General features: G+C 37.6%; 1 protein-coding gene across 4 annotated transcripts in view; it reads left to right on the forward strand.

Annotated features, from left to right (window-relative positions):
- NFYC (nuclear transcription factor Y subunit gamma) overlaps positions 1–13,847 on the forward strand; it is a 56,863-nt gene that overhangs the window by 7,116 nt on the left and 35,900 nt on the right. The window contains exon 1 of one of the 4 annotated variants that reach the window (XM_048825701.2): positions 257–448. The exons of the other annotated variants lie outside the window; for them this stretch is intronic. The gene's annotated coding sequence lies outside the window, so the exon portion shown is untranslated. Of the gene's footprint in view, positions 1–256; positions 449–13,847 lie in introns of those variants that run through there. 4 annotated transcript variants of the gene reach the window in all.

Consider the following 13,847-nt stretch of genomic DNA (forward strand, 5'->3'; position numbering starts at 1 on the left):
TTCTGCGTCTCAAGGTAACTTTAAAACAGGAAGTGTACAATGGAGGTTAGTGATGACATGAGCAGCCAATCCAGACTTTGTGAGCTTAACAGATAAAGGAGCTTAACCAATAAGACAGCAGCGGAGGCAAGATTTGGTGTCAAATAGCATGCTAGATTGAATGCCTTTGACTGTTAAAGTGGAAGGAGGCTGCACAGGGTTTCATTGGCGACTCGGGAGTTTTTCAGTGAGGCAGGGGTCAGCTGAAAGACAAAGAAAAATGGCGAATAGTTTGCTGGGAGGGCAGCTGTTCAGTTATGCACTGCATTGGACATTCCAGAACCATTTCTCTGCATCTCTTGCTGCCTTTGTTTCCTCTTCCTTTTTTGTGGGGGATGGATAGGAGTGACTTGCTTCTCCCTGTCTGAAGAGGGATAATTAAATGCATGTAAAATTAATGCAGTTCCTGGTAAGTTTAATTTTTGTTTTATGTGGAAATCACAGAAACTGTCTAGCTTTAAGGAGAGGAGATAAGTTGAACTGTCTCAGAAAATGGCCACTTTACATTCCTTGCATACCTTACATTGCACCTACTGTACCTTGTTCTGTTTGGATTTTGCATGCCCTTCAACTGTATTTTGCTACTTTAGTAGAGATAAGAGAAGATGAATGAAGAAACTATTAATTTTCAAGGAAGTACCGTGATAAAATACTTATTCTGAACAACGAATATGGAGGTTCAAAGCTTGAACTATTTTTCAGAATAATTTTTCTTTGTTCAAGTGCACTGAAGCTTTCATAGAAGAAGAAAATGTAATATTTTGAGTGAATTTTCTCCACATTTCCTTTTACTTTAAAGGTACAAAGAGCACCAGTGACACTGTTATGAATTTGTATACAAATATGCTTTACTGTCCAATAGGATTTCATATTGAAGGCCCTGAATCATAAAAGTTAAATTCTTTCATAACTTTCCCCCTGTATATCACGAATAGTTTTGCTTCTTTAAAATGGCTGTATAATGATGGGTAAAATTTTGCTCTCTTCATTCTCACTGCAGGATATTCATAATGTCTTTAGAGCCTGAGTGAAAAGGAGATACATTCATCCTTTAAATCTCATCCTTTATGAAGACCGCTAACATAACTCTTTAGATAGCATGTACTACAAAATGTCTGTCACTTCATTTACCGCCTTCCTAAAATTGTAGTACTCTTACTGTTATCAGAATGTGAAAGTCATAGTAAGTGCAGCACATTCTGTTGCCCTTGCAGATAATGCCACATTTTTAGGTTAGGGGATATGAAGCCTAACATTAGCACATAGGTTTCTAATCAGTAACTATTCAGTTCTTGTGAGTAATGAAGCCTTGTATCTCTTCTACAAACATCAACAAAACACTTGACAAGTATAAGCAGTTCTTTGTTTTCCTTTTTATTTGCAAATAAGGACTGAAGGTCACTGGAATGTTCCTGCAGTAGAGCAGTCTTACAGGGTCTGTAGTCCTGCAAAGGACAGCCGTGGAAACAGAGAGTGCTTAGCTTAGAAGTTTTTCAGTGTAAAGGATTTGCATGGCAAACTGAATAAAAGACTTGTATTCCATATTTATTTAGTGCTCTTGCAGTTGAAATGGTGCTGCAGTGAAAGTTGCTGGAGCAAGGCCTTCCTTCGCTAGGAAGAGTGACCTTGAAATACTGCTGCTCCGAGTTTAGAGAATGAAGGACAAAGTTTGTTTATACCACGTTGAACTGGAAAAAAGCATCTAAGTTGAAAAATGAAGTTACTTCCAATGTCTGGGGACATTGAGGTTGGCATGAATAGGCTGTAGATCTAAATTAGAAATCATTTTCAACAATGATCCAAATTACATCGCAGTCCTTCTCTCTTCCCCATCCATACCAAAAGATTCTAAATCTCCCTGGCATTAGTTGTTGCATTGTCATGAGTGAACTGCATGACCCAGATTCAGTATTCCCATTCTGATGCTCTTTATCTTCTTTCTAATCTTCAGTTATTGGCCAAGGAAGTGGTTTTCTAAAAGCTCGAAGTAATTATGTTTGTAGCTTATTTTTGTGTGGGAGATGGAAAAGCAGGCCAGAACATTATTTCTGGATTTTAAAAAAAGAATGTCTCTTGTGTGATGTTAATAACTGTGGCAATAAAGGCCTGCATGCTGGAATTAAACTTTTACCAAGAGTTAAGAATAAAAGGTCTGGGATTAGCATGATCTTCAGATACTAACTACTCAAAATATATATTTTGAATTTAAACTAATCACACCTATCAATAATGTCTTCTGTTTGCAGACAAAGCTTATTCAACTTCGACTTCTGGGTTGTATCAGTGCTAATTCTGGGTTGATTCCATGCTAGTCTCAAATCAGAGAGGGAGGTGAGGGGTGCTACACTAAGGACTAATATACACTTAAAACACTACAACAGAACAGCTGCCCTGCTTCAGTGCAGATGCTACCTATACTGATGGGAGGCATTCTCCTGTCAGCATAGATAATCCACTTCCCCGAGAGGCAGTAGCTAGGTCGACCTAGCAATGCCTACACAGGGACTTAGGTTTGGTTAACAGTGCCACTCAAGGGTGTGGATTTCTCACATCCCTGACCAATGTAGCTAAACTGATCTAATTTTTTGTGTAGACCAGGCCTAACATTAGCCAAAATTATCTGTACTGGAGGGTCCCTTTTTGTATGTGAACAGTAGTAATGTTAAAGCTTTGTACGGGGTTACCAGCCAGAATCAGTGGACTTTTACTGTGATTATAAAGCTCATTAATAACATTTTCAAGCAAAAGGATGAATGACATTTTGAAGTGTTCCCTGTTAAGATTAAGATTTTTTTTTTTTTCCCCCCAGAGAAATTAAGGTAAGGTGCTTTGAACCATTTTGAATAGTGGAGGGGAGGTCAGAGGCTGGAAGGTGTGTGTGGGTGCTCACATGCTCACTGTAAAGAGAAGATAGGAAATCCTTACCAAAGGCACTTTTTTAACGTCCAGTTCTTACTGCTACACATATCCTTGCTTAACATTGCCAGAAGTTCAGAGCTTAATTAAGATAGATACAATTTTATTTAACTATGTCAAGACGGCCTGAAGAACTATAAGTGTTTCAGTAGAGCTAGTAAGGGATTTATTTACAAATGGGACCAGTTTCTATCTACTTTCTTCCCCACCCACTGTGCAGGGCAGAAAGGGAAAGAGATGCACTTTTACCCCAATTTACTCAGTGCAGTAAACTTAGTTGGAGCCTAATCCTGTATTCTGTGCTCACCCAAAACTCCTATTAGTTTCTTTGAGAGTTTAAGTTGCCCAAGGAACGCAGGTTTGGGATCTCAGTTTGAGAGAAACAGATTTCATTTTTTGTGTTTCAAGTTCACTTGATGGTGAAGCCAGTTTTAGTTTAAACAAGGTACCTTATGTGTATTTCCCATTGTTATTGCAGTTGACTTTTTAGGTAGTGAAATTTTGGAGTTGAAGTTTATAGTGGGGAAAACTATTGTCCACAGGTTGAAAAAGTAGCAGTGGCTATAGAATAAGAGTTGTACAAACCAAAGGGCTGTAAATTCGAGTCTCTTATGCTGTGGTAAAGCATCTATATTTTAACTTGTATGGTCATGTGAATCAGCCTCTGCCAATTTCAGGGCTTAGCCGATTTATAATAAAGTGAAATTGTTATGGTTTGTCTCTTGTACCCTCTTTTAAATGTTGTGTCTCAAAACATTAGTGAATTAATCTGATGCCTCAAAGTGTCTGGAAGCGTAGTCAGCACTTGTTATAAGAACATTGATTTCAGGAATAAACTTCCAAGATACTAAAACTTACTGGGAGTTATCTATGGGATATTTTTCCTTATAAGAGAGAATTATTTTACAATTCTGAGGTGTCTCTTGTTCAGGAGTCTTTTTGAGTCTGGGGGCTTTCTGTAGTCTGTTTAACTTCCTGCCCTACTTGGTCACTTTGTATAAAATTGGGTCAGTCTAAGTAGTCTTCTTTTTCTTTTGTTCACTGAAGGTGACGCAGACTTGTATAGGGTGAAGATTGGTGGCCCTTGTATGGTGTGCTGTTTATAGGACAGAATTGTAGAAGCTAGAAATGCACAAGACTTAGTGGATTATCCAGTCTACCTCCCTAGCAATTCGACATCTGCTGGCCTCAAAACTGAGGCAATGGACTCCTCAAGCATTTCCTTATGTAAAAGTAGGATATATAGGTTGTTCTTAATTTCATTTTTCACATAGTTTCTTTATTATTTACAAAGCACATGGAGTAAAAGAATGAATAAATAAATGTTCAAATAATTTTCCCATATAATCTTCATACACAAAATAAACCTTCCTGTCTAAAAAAATCACAGCTGCTATACAACAAAAACCATGCAAATAGAAAAGAAAAAATATCTGGAAAATAATAAAAATTTCAAATCCATAATTATGCGTTCATTAAATAATTACAAGGAGACTTTTTGCTTCCTATCACTTATTTTTATGTGTGTGTTCTGCTGATAGTTTGGTGCTATTTTGAATTGTTCTTTCTGCCTTTTCCCCCTATTTGCAGTTTGATGATTGGTTCTAAAAATGCAACAGAAGAGCAAAGAAATATGTAGCACTTAGTGCTGCATTAAGATTAAATCACAACTTTACCCCAAACTTCCTGCAGCATCTGTGTTTGAGCTCAGTATCATATATGAACTCTGTCTGATCCAAATACTAAATAGGCGGTTAAGAACACTCAACTGGTTTAAGTCTTTCAGCCAGATAAATTGTTTGGCTGTCTAATGGTAGTAAAGTGTATGTGGGTATATGTGATTTGTTTCATCAAAAACCTGTCTATATTCATATATGTTGTGTATAAATAACTCTAGTATGTGCGGGCAAACATTAAAAACACACACACCCCTCCTCCCCACCAAAAAAAAGCGTATGGCCTAATCCTACGGTGTTTTAAGAGTATTTTGCCTGAGTAAGGACTACATGTGAGAAATATATGTATAATGCACAGTCATCTCTGCTGTTTATTTTTCCTATATTTTGTATTTTAAAGTCAAAACTTAACCAAACACTAAATAAACTTCTTATGTCATGCCCCAGATACCACCCAATCCAGGCTTTCTTGGACTATCAAGAGACAGCAAGTTCCAAAGGTGATGCCCCACAAATGAGAGCTATGTTGCTGGCTTTCACATTGAAGTGTTTCCTTTTGAGAGCCTAAAAAGATTTTCTCAAGGAAGTTAGAGTAGGGTGCATAGAGCCACTATTAATTTTTGAGTGGTGGTGGGAGGCAGGAGGGTATTTTCTCTGTTCTTAGATGTATTAAAGAGAGAGGAAATAAACTTGGGCTTCCTGAACACTCTTTATCTTTTTCATTTTTTTTTTTTCTTAGATGCAGAGTTGGTTTCATGAATCTTCCAGGGCTAAGAGAATTATTTTTTTGGATTTTCAAAGATTTTCTTTGGAAATGCTGCTTTTTGTTGATGATAAACTGTACACCATTATTTTTGTAGTTACAAGGGCTTCATTAATTATTAACCTTTAATTCTGTTAATTTTTTGAACAATTTTAACCATGTTTCTGAAAATATTGGTACTTGAAGGACACTCATTTTCACTTATGTGCTTATTGGACACTTACCGGATAGTAGCCTAAAGTCGTGTAGAAAATAGTGCATTATGTAGGTATAAATCACAAAATTCCTAAAAATACCGTTGAGTATTGAGGTTACTAACGCTCCAGCACAGGGCACATTCTAAATAAGTATAGTTTAAATGTATGCTGACATTTATTGCTGCCACATATTGGATCCTGAGAATATATTTGTGTGCCAAAACTCATCATCTTCAGTCCTTGAAATCAGATTAAACTATTTAATATATTTTTAGACATGTGACAAGTACACTTAATTTGTATCTCGCTGATGCCAAATAACAGCCCTGAAATTCCATCGGCATATTCTGAACAAATCTGAATAAGACACATCATGTCTCTGAGGAGTGAAAACTTGTCCCGTTAATTTCAGCAGTGCTTTTTAAAGTTAAATTTAAAACTAGACTACATCAGCCTTCCACAGTTCTACTCCTTGGGCAAGTAACTTTTTTTTTGGGGGGGGGGGGGGGGGGGAATAGGTGAGTTAAATTATCATTCACTTATTCTCCATGCCGTTATCCTGAATAACCGCAAGGGAGTAACTTTTTGTTGTGCCTGGGCTGGCAAAGTCATGGTTTCCGAAGCTGTGTTGCTACACACAACGGTTTAAATTTATACAACCACGGTGTGTGTGTGTATAGAGAACATATTTCATACTAGGTTCCCTGAGTGAATGAGATTAAAGCCAGGAGACAAGTTGCACCCTTTGGGATATTGTTCTAATGTATACAAAGTAGTATTTTACCCTGTGAAATAGACCTTGTTCAAAAAGTGTTCAGATTATTAAAGAGGCCTTTTATATCTTTACTCAGCATTTGATATAGAAATTTATATATGCAAGGTATATCTTAAGAACACGTGTCTTTTTATCTATCTGAAGGCCCTCTGAATCGGTTTTTATCCTGTGTGGGGAAAAATCTTGCCAACACCGAAACCAAACCTGGCAAGGATTGAGTGCAAAGGGAAAACACAAAAAAACTTAGTAAATGTTTAACTTTTAAAGTACCAAATCTTAGCTGTGACCTTGTGCTCTCTGGTTCAAAGGAAGAAAGGAAACTAAAATAACTGACACTAACAGCAATTCAGATTAGTTTTGCTTTTTAAATAATCACCTTTTTAAAACGTTGAGCATTTTACAATCACTATGACACTTGAGTCAGGTGCTGCACTAAGAAAAGGTCAGTTCTTGAGTCTCTTGCATTTAGTGTTGTGCCTTTCAATGCACTTAAGGTGTCTGGTGGTTCTATCACGGAATAAAGCCTATGGTGTGTTTGTCTAATTTGTAAATAAAACTGAGAACCATCCCTAGGATTAAAATTAGAGAAATAAGTTTGCATAACAAATAATATATGCAGTCATTTTGTGTACAAAGTCACATGGATATCACAGTGGAGTTGTTTAACATGAGTTCTGTGATATTATGTAATAGAAGTACTTTGCCCGTAGTGCATTTCCAATGGGGAACTCAAAATGCTCTATTAAAGATAAGTATTATCCCAGTTTTACAGATGGGGAAACTGAGGCATAGCAATTCTGACTTGTCCAGGGTCATACAGTAAGTCATTGCCTGAGCTGGCAATAGAGTCCTGGCCCCTACTGTTAACAGCTAGGTGATTCTGCCTTAAGTGTATTAATTCACACGCAAAATTTAACACATGTTGGATATCTGGATGTTTATGCATACATCTCTTAGCATAATGTAACTTTGATTATGTGTATGGTCTATATGACAAATACATGCTTGCCAGAGTGTTTAAAGACTAGTTGCTTCCTTTTGCAGGTTACTACAACAAATGTGGTGTCTTGGTCCCTGATCTTGCAAAGACATAAGCACATGCCTAACTTTAAGCATCAGTAGTTCCATTAAATTCAGTGGGATTACTGACACGTTAAAGTTAATCATATGCATAAATATTTTCAGGATCAGGGCATTCATCCCACGGGTTGCACTTCAGGAGGAGTGGCATGGCCAAATTAAGTTCTGCTTCACATGTGCACTATCACTCACTTCACTGTAGTTTAATGGGTTACACATGGCATTGCAAGCTAGTAATTCCTCACTTCTGTTCATGGCTGTGCAACTCACTATGACCTTGGGCAAGTCTTGTGCCTCAATTCACCAAAATGGAAATAGGTAAAATACATCACAGGGGTGCTGTGGGAACTAATGTTTGCATAGTGTTTTGAAGCTAAAAAGAAACATATAGTGCTAGGTATTTATTATCCAAGCAACTTAAGCATATAAAGCTTTTTTTATTAAGGGGGGGGGGGGTTAAAATGAAAGTGAGGAATTATAGAAGTTTCTTGATCTAAAGGTATTAGAAGGAAACGTATTTTTAAATATGTTGGTTTGTGTGAAGCAGTTAAATATTTGCAGGTGCTCATTTTTATTTGAAAAAGCTTAAGGGCCATACTGTCTCCTTTAATATGTACATTAAGCCCTCATTGAAGTCAGTGGGAAATGTTCACGTTTACCTGAGGGAATGTTCGTCTCTTTGCAGTACTGTTGTGTGGAGATAGGTTCAACATTTATCCTGTAAATTAAATTACTCTAGCCATTTATAGAAAGATGTGCCTAAATCTCTTGATTCTGGTTTATATTCTAGCCCTAATTTATGCATAACTTATTTCCTGTGCATCAAGATAAGAATTACTGTGCTTTACCGATCACTGCATTGATGCTGCTGCTGTGTATGCGAGAATAAGTTTAGCACTTACTAGCACTTTTTGTCTTTACAGTGCTTTACAGCACTCCTGGAATTTCCATTTTATGGAGAAACTGATGCAAATAGTTTGTAACTTGTCTGTGCACCTAGAAGGAGGTCATATCAGCTGTGATTAGAACTTGTGGATCCCTGATTCCCAATCCAGTGCTGAGAGCATAAAACCATGCTTTTATGGCAGATGGTTTGGTGGCATACAGTATGATGCAAATAATGCAGAATTACTGCAACCATATTCAAAATTTAATATGTAAATTTTCAGTCCAATACACACTTTTTTGGATGTGATTCTGATTAATATTTATAGAAATAATGTGCTTAAATCCTGGGCAACGTAGATAGGTTTATTTCAGACAGTCTTCAGTATTGTGAAATGCTTTAGAAATTGCTACTTTTCACAATTTGAAATGACAGTTTGTGACATGCACAACACAACGGGGTCTCAATCCCGATTGGATCTTTAGGTGCTACCATAATATAAATAATTATAATAAGCATTTATATAAAACATTCTGTTTTATTTTGGTGTGAAGATGTAGAGGAACAGGAATCCCATTTTAGGGTCACGTCACTGAATCATGGTCAAGCAAGTTGGGGTCTCTAGGAACTATTATGCAAATAACCTTTAAGAAAAAGTGGTTAGAAAGGAAATTTACAAATCCCTAGGGGTCTGACAACCCACCTTCCTAATGAGGCCTTTGTAAACACTGTAGCTTAATTGCATCCTTTCCAAGGACATATCAAGATTTCTGGTGGATATTTAAAAGCTGGTAGATTAATTAATACCCTGCAGCCTGATATGAACTTTAAGGTTTGCTGACCAAATTTTTTTTGATTGATTGTATAGAAAAGCATGCTATTCCACTTTCCCAGAAGATTTCTTCACCTTTGGATGAATTGGTCATATTGTGAAAAGCTAGTTGTAACAGGATTCTGTACAGGAATTTGGGGTGTATCTGAGCCACCTTAACCTCCTGTGCCAGAAGCTTGTATGAAAAGCAGTAATTGAGTCACTCTCTGAAGTTGGATCAGGAGTGTCTGGTTAGCTCCAGTCAAGGAGTATAAACATAGTTGCAGTGCATCTCAGAGCCAATTGGAAAGAGATAGAGGTCCTGTGGGAAAACCCTAGGGACAGTTGTGCTTGAAGAGAAATATTAGGTTGAGGTTTAATTCTGTTGTTGTTTGAGTTGTCAATAAAGTCAGACCCCTGGAAAGTGGTAAGCATGGGCTTTTGTGGTATGTGTATGTGTACTGTGCTCATAGTAGAGTGAGGATTCTACTTGCTTACACGAGTATATTTATATTGCTACATGTTTAAATCACAGACACTTTGGTCCTCTTTCTTGACTTCCTGTGCATCAAGATATTAGAAGCATTTAAAACACAATTGGAAAATGCTTTTAAAAGTAGACTAAGGATCTTTTCCTGCTCACTGGCTCAGACAGATGGACCAGATGTGATTGAACAGAGCCTGAAGAGACCAAACTCTGCTTATTCAGGGAATTCTTTCTTACAATATAGGAAATCTAGATAAAATAAGTAGTAGGTTTTCCTCATATGATCACTTATTTGTTATCAGCTATGTAAATATTTACCCTCATTTATTGATTTCTGTTAAAGCGCCGCCTTGCTGGAAAACAGGGTGTTGATGTATAGAGTTAGTGTTTATTATAAAAGGTCCAAAGAGACTAGATATCCACTAATGTTGACAACTATGGGGGGGGAGGGGGTCAAGACTGGTGTGTGTTTATTGTAGTTTCCTGTTTATAACTTTTCATTGCTTTAGTTGAAATTAGATTCTTCTTGGTTCCAAAATTAATAAATGGTTCTGCAGTGCCACAAAAATAGTTTTAAATAATATGTAAACATTAAATATATGTTTTCCCCCACTTGTTTATAAAAATATTTTTTCTGTATCAGACCTTTTTTGTTTCCACTTGCGGATATATCAAAAGTGGAAACAAACCTCTATACCAATTCAAATAACTTTTTGTTGGAAAGCATTTGTCATACATATAACTATGACTGTATATATTGGGCCCTAGTTCTTTACAAATTGGATACCCAAGCTGCACATTCACTATTCTTTTTATGGACTGCTCTGAAACACTGAGCCCCTAAGACTCTTTCAGGTAATACCTCCCCATCTTCATGTGCTGTCTTTTGCCTGACCATCTTTCCATTTCAGGAGAGCTGGATGCAGGTCTCTCGTTCTTATCAGTGCCATCTCTTAGTCTCAGAGTAGCAGCCGTGTTAGTCTGTATTCACAAAAAGAAAAGGAGTACTTGTGGCACCTTACGGACTAACGGCATGTGCGACTAGAGAGGCTGAGCACACTACTACTACAGCACTCAAGGTTCGACAGCACAGTATTAAAAACGCCAGTGGCTTCCTGGAGCCCTTGTGTACCCTAATGGTCCCTCTGTTGCTGCTTTTGGATCTGCATCAGTGTTAGCAATAGTGAAAACTTTCCCTAAAAATCTAGGGTTAGGCAAGGCCGGGCAGTTACTAACGTGTTCCAAATCCAAGCTAGGACCAACTAAGTGGGAAGTGGAGAAAGGGATGGAACAGATAGTCTCTAGCATAGTTAGTTTGGAAGCAAATCTGTCCACATTGTAGCACTAACCTTGCAATCTACACCCTTGTTTAAAAACTGTTGTCAGCATAGTTCTGTAATGCTATCCAGAACCTTGTTCACCAACTATTTTACAACATGGTGCTCCAGCTTGGACAGGGCCTGACTCTGTTTGGGTGGTAAAGAGAACAGTCTCTCACCATGAAAGCCAGTTTAAAAATCTGAGCTTTTTTTTTTTTTTTTCAAGCACATAGGATTCATTTTCTTTCTGTGACTGTAGTTGTTGTATCTTTATGCTGCCAGCTTGCTGCAGCTATATTATTTGGCCTCTGTCCTAGAGATTATTTGGAATGGTAAATGAAATACATTTGATGCTTTAACGGTATTTCTTGATATCAGCTGCCAGGCTGAAAGTTTATATGTCCTCTTGAATAGGCCTTGAAGCAGAGAAATGTACAGCAGGTTCAGGCACTGTCTCTTTTGGGAAGCAGTTATCAGACCGTTGGTATGGTTTTTCAGCAGATGATTTCAAAGGAAGATTACAGTCAGCTCTTGGGACTGGAGCAGGACAATGCACATGTAGAAGAACAAGTGCTATTGATCAGTGGCCCAGAAACTAGCTTTCAGTACAGCTAAGACATTCTTATTGTTGCTGAGACTGTAAAATGTCACCTCATGCAGTTCATTTTCAAGCTCACAGTTTATATTCTGAAGTCAGTGGGTTGAATGTGGCTTGTTAAAGGTAGGGCATTTGGCCTTTGCCATTAAAATGTAATTGCTGCAGTATCTGGCTACAGATAATGTGCTGTTCGTATGTAGAAAGCAATTGTCATGCTCAGACAAATTTAAAGAAACGTGCTTTACTAAAACCTTATTAAAATACATGAACCCTTTTGTGAGAATTTCTTGCTTGCTAGATTGTCATGCTCAAGTGCTTGTGACATCATAATTTATTACTGTGGAGAGCAGATTCTTTGATACATGAGTGTGGGCTCTGCATCTCTGATATCAGAATCTCCCTTGAATTTTGGAGACTGCAGCAATCTATTTTGAAGTTTGTCGTCTGAGGACTTTTAGTCTGAAGCATTTTAAAAATATATCATAAAGATTATTATGAATTTTGACAAAAGAAATATTGCTCGATTTCTGACACTGCAAATATATTTCTGATTCTGTTGGCTTCCAGTTTTTTGTGTTGTGTGGTAGGCGAGGTGCTCTTTATTCTTCCTTTTTAGGTACTATTCTTCAATAACATGAAATATGGGCTCTACATTGTTTTTTCTTTTCTGCAACTGAGCTTCCTGATAGACCTTTTGTGAGTAGTGGATTTTGTAACACCAACAGCCTGCTGAGGCAAAATGATCTTTCTTGTTGGAGCACTAACCATTTTTAGCTCAGGCATGGTTTTCCTGTTCCTTTTGTACTTGGAAATGATATACTAGAATGTGACAGAATAACAAAATGCAGATATAAAAGTGGTCTTGTATTCCTGAAGCTGCTTTCATTGAAATCATGAAATATATATGTGTACTAGAATATTTATTTATGGCATTTCATTAATGCTTCACAACATAAAGGCAAAAATACAGTAGCACAATTCAAAATGCAAAAACAGTGCATTCAGTGAGTAAAACTCATCAGATACATTAGATGACAAAGGAAATCTTTTATGGAGACACTGAACATTAATGTAAATAGAAAAAAAGTGAGCAAGTAAGAATGGAAAAATTCAAAGCCTGGCTTAGTAGCATATTAAACATGAGACTACAAGCCAAGATCTCCTGATGGCCAATCCTGGCTCTGCCATTAATTCACTTTATAGCCTTGGGCAAGGTGCCTAATCTCTCTTTCATATTTTCCTATATGTGAAATGGAAAAATCTTACTGTATTGGAGTATGATGAGGATTAACTGGTGAGTTTTGAACCTTGATTTGAAGATTTATAGTGCTGTATAAATGCTAAATACTCATACTGCCTGCTAGGAGGTTAGATAAAGTATGAGATGTTCCAGGACCCATAAGCAAGCACCCAGATCCTGCAGATAGGGGGGCACAGGACTTTCTGGTTTATATAACTTTCTCAGCAGAAATGAGGCCAAGGATTCCCAGGTTGAGTTTGAAATGGTGAAATTATTGTCTCCATGTACGATTTTAGAAGCTCATAAGCATGGCTATACTGGATCAGACCAATCCTGTCTTCTGACAGTGGCCAAGGCCAGGTGCTTCAGAGGGAATGAACAGAACAGGCAGTCATTGAGTGATCCGTCCCCTATCGTCCACTCCCAGCTTCTGGCAAACAGAGGCTAGGGACATTCAGAGTATCGTACTGCCTCCCTGACTAAAAGCTAATAGACATTGATGGACCTATCGTCCATCAATTTATCTAATCCTTTGTTGAACCTCATGATAGTGTGTTTGCCTTCAGAGCATCCCTTGGAAAATGAGTTCCACAGGTTGGCTGGGCATTGTGTGAAGAAGCACTTCCTTTTTTCTTTTCTTTTTTTTTTTAAACTGTTGCCTATTAATTTCATTGGGTGGCCCCTAGTTTGTTTATGAGAAAGGAGTAAATAACATTCCTTTATTCACTTTCTCTACACCAATCAAGATGTTATAGACCTCTATCTTATCTCCTCTTTGGGACTTTTGAGTTTGGAAAAGAGATGACAGTCTTCATAGTCTCTCCTCATGCGGAAGCTGTTCCATCCATCCCCCTAATCATTTTTGTTGCCTTTCTCTGTACCTTTTCCAATTCTTATATCTTTTTCTGAGATGAGTGACCTGGTCTATACACAGCATTCACAATGTGGGCTTACCATGGATTTATATAGGGGCACTATGATATTTTCTGTCTCATTATCTATCCCTCTCCTAATGGTTCCTAACATTGTTTGCTTTTTTTTTGGTGGGGGGGAGACTGCC

This window comes from Caretta caretta, chromosome 19, assembly GCF_965140235.1.
Source record: "Caretta caretta isolate rCarCar2 chromosome 19, rCarCar1.hap1, whole genome shotgun sequence".
NCBI classification, from domain to species: domain Eukaryota; kingdom Metazoa; phylum Chordata; order Testudines; family Cheloniidae; genus Caretta; species Caretta caretta.